This window comes from Apteryx rowi, unplaced genomic scaffold, assembly GCF_003343035.1.
Source record: "Apteryx rowi isolate R43461 unplaced genomic scaffold, aptRow1 scaffold_1, whole genome shotgun sequence".
NCBI classification, from domain to species: domain Eukaryota; kingdom Metazoa; phylum Chordata; class Aves; order Apterygiformes; family Apterygidae; genus Apteryx; species Apteryx rowi.
The window spans coordinates 10,259,763-10,263,651 of NW_020447196.1; positions in this window are offsets into that span (position 1 = coordinate 10,259,763).

Consider the following 3,889-nt stretch of genomic DNA (forward strand, 5'->3'; position numbering starts at 1 on the left):
TTCACCTTTTATTAAACTGCATATTATTCATTCAGCCAGGAACCTTAACTATAGAAATCTGTCTCATGAACCATTCCAAGTGTCCAGGAAACTCAAAGACAAGGGGAACACCCTATTTTTCACAGGAACTTGTACAAGATAGTAAACTGCTTAAACTAAAATAAAACGCAGATGCAGCAAACTTTCAGCTCTGCAGTTTTTGTGAGAGCTAGTTGTTGACACGTGTATCTCCAATCGCACTGGGATTCATCTTCCTAGTATGGTGGGAAGAAAAGGGGAAAAAAAATCCTAAATCCTGTTACGTAAGGAATGCAGCTTGCAGAAATACTGATTCACGGGAGAGGAGTATAAAGGAGGAGCTGGAGCCTGCGTATGCACAGAGGAAGGGAAAACAGAGTGGAATAATAAAAAAGTAAAGCTGGAACAGGTGGGCTGGAAGTGACGACTAGACAAATTTGAGAGAGAAGGTAGGGAATTGAACATGACTGAGTAAAAGGCATCTGTAAGAATAAGTGGAGTATTACTCAGTTTGACCTTCATCCAAATTTCTTTTTCTTTTCTTTTTCTCCAGCCAATAGGAAGAGGCTTTGTGAACCCAACCTGGTTATTCTGCGCAGGTCGAGAACTTTGTGAGTAGCTGCACTATTTCCTCCTAGTAGAGCTCATACGCAGCTGTGTTTGGGTCCCAGCTGCATTGGATCCAGGTATGTTCACACAGAGCTGCCAGCTCTCCCAGTGTGGATACTAGTCCATGCCTTTTAGCAGGAAATCTCTCTCTGCTGCCTTGAGCAGTGACTGAACAGATTTGCCTAAGATGCTGGACATAGGAAGTCCTGAGCAAATGGCCATTTTGCAAGAACGCTGAATCACATGTGCAAAGACACATGTGCATCAACCTCACTGCACATATGATGTAGAGTCTGTGTGCGAATGTGCAGTATGTCTGACCCAGCCGGGATGTGTCAGATTTGCTGCGCATGTATACATCAGCTGTGCAGCAACCACCACTGAACCTAATGCTTTTGGACCTGCCAGCGTCGGTAAGTACATCTAAGCTCTGACTGGCCTCAGGGGACTCCAGCACTGCTCTGTACCTTAGCCTTTGCAGCACTTCACTCCTTCCTCCTGTGTATAGTTTCATTGCTGATTGAGCAGCGCTTCCTTTCTTTTACTCTCCTTTTTAGGCAAGCAGTTTCCCTCTTTTTCAGCTGGTCCTACAGCTGAAATAACCCCTCCTGCCAACAAGGCAAAGCCCTCCATGTCTCTCCTCTTTCTCCGAGATTATTTGCATTCCTTCCTGGAAGGCATATGTCGTGCTGGAGACCCAGTCTTAACACAGTCTTTCGCTCCTGTTTCCAGGGAAATTACCACCTTCTAAATATCTGAGGATGAATTTGGCAGTCATGCTTATTTAACCATCAGCTGTTCTACTGTCCATTGCTCACACTGGAATAGATTTCAGTGTTTACTGACCCTCTAATTTCACTAGTCTGTAAAATGCCTGACAGAGTCTGTAGATGATTTCACTTCCACAGAGGCAAGTATTATCAGACAATAGCTTCATAAACTCAAAAAGAACTCACAGGTAAACATTTTCCCCAAAATATCATGCTATTATTACATAAAACACCAAATGTCAGATTATTATTACCCTATTAAAAAAATGCTTCCTGGCATGGACACTGATCTTGTCCCACATGAGCCAATTTGAGCTTCACTGTTAACTTAAATGAGGGGAAGATAAACCTCATAGAGGAAACAAAATAAAAGATGGCAAAGGAAGACAATTCGCCATTGAACACAAAGTAAACTCTTAAATTCTCTTCCTTTTGATCACGTATAAATGTTCAGGGTGGATTTTCAGAAAACCTTTATGCGCTCAGCGATCTCGCAGACTCTCTGGGATGCGGCACAACGCTGGTGACCAACTGGAACATGCAGACTGCTCTGTGGGGATTTGCAGCCGTTCTGTTCCTGTCTTCTTGCACTCCCTTCGAAACTCATCTGTCTCTGACACCAGCAACAGGGGAGACAGAGCAGCTGGGGAATCAACAGGGACAAGCTGAAAGTTATTTACAGATGTTAGCAGAGAAAATGGGAAACCTGCAGAGCAGAGTAGTGTATACAACTCTATCTCAGAGCAAGTGTTCTGCTGTAATTAGAAATGGAAATGTTTTCTGCTAATTTTCAGCTTTTGCTGTGAGCAACAGGACCTAATCTCAGCAGTTGCTGTCCAAATATTCTAATATCCCTGACACTGAGCCTGTAAACTCTTGAAGAGAAAGGAAAAAAAAAAGGGGGGGGGGAACAAGCACAGGTCCAATTATCTCCAGAGACAAAATCTACAGCATATTCTCTATCTGCTCAGGTTTGCGATAGCACCACAAGAATGGTTTCAGCCAATCACTGGATGTATACAAAAATTTGAAGAGGGCAACTGAGTTAGAAAAGCCTTCATACCATCTTCAGGATGCTCAACAAAATCCTAAATTTATTTTTGAATTTACTGATGATTATATCCCACATCTATCCAGGCTCCAGCTGTTTCATAGTCCATGATCCTCATCACAAATAAACAAGCAGAACTGAACAGTAATCATACTAATCATCGTTACCGCCATCCCATCCTTGACGTGAGGTTTGGGAGTATCACACACCAATATTGTCCATAGATGTCTACTCATTCCTAATCTTATAATTTAGACTGATCACCTGAGTGAAATTACACGAGTATGTATTGTACCTAGAGGATGAAAGACATGCTCAGTTCATCTAGGAACACCATCTCCTGGAAAAAACGCCTATCAATTAGATTTGTAACATCACACCTCTTACTACAGCCCATATTTGAATTCACACTTTGGAACAACATTCCCTGTTACCTAGTTCACAAAACCTAGTGTAATTTAAGTATATTAATAGTTCCTCTCCTGCTCATAGAAAACATTTAACTCGAAAAATTACGACTGCTTTCTTCAGACAAGAGTAAATAGATCAGCCTCTAAATTTATGCCCCAACTATTCAGTGGCATATTACAAATGCAGTTTGTTCACATATACCATAAATCCACACTAGTCTTGTAATGGTCAACCTGAAGAACAACTCTGACAAAAGGAGACAGTAAAAATATGAAGACATATCAGAGAAAAATAAAACTGAACTTAACATTTCCATAGAAATAGGCCTAATTTTTAAGATAATTGTGTATGCAACTGTGGTGATTAACTGATCTTAATACACAGAGAGTAAATGTTAGTATCAGTCACAAGTTAGATGTCTGCCTGGCCTCTGGCACACGTCTTTCCTTTGTATACGTGGTTGCATAACTCCATGCTAGGTTTACACACCAGCAGTTTTACACATGTCATTCAGCAGAAATTTTGTAAGTGCTCTTTTTCCTCGACTGGCCTTAATCAGCACCGTAATGCCTTCACAGTAGGCTCTCGCTGTCAGCCTCCTATTAAGGTTATAATTAATTCTGCAGTTCTAAATGTTCCATAGCTATAATTTATTTATGTGTCCAACATTTTCCTCACATCTGAAATTAGATTTTCAGCTCTTTAGTTTTTCTTAAATGTTCCCTTGATCTTTCTGAATATATATGGCTACTACATTTAGTGTTTTTATCTCTTTGACATCTTCAGAAAAGGCCTCTGGTAGAGTACTTTTCTAGTCGAGTGCGTTGTGATAGGGTTACCAGAGTAAAGGTCTCTACTATTTATCTGCTTTGAAAGGCTGACTCACTGCTATCATTTGCCTTTCCCTGTTTTATCTTGTCTTGGGCAACACACTTATATTCCTATTATCACCAGACACAACTTCATGTTCATTAGTCTCTTCTCTAAAAATTAAAAACAACATTTGCAGTGCGCCTCATGCTTTCCAGAG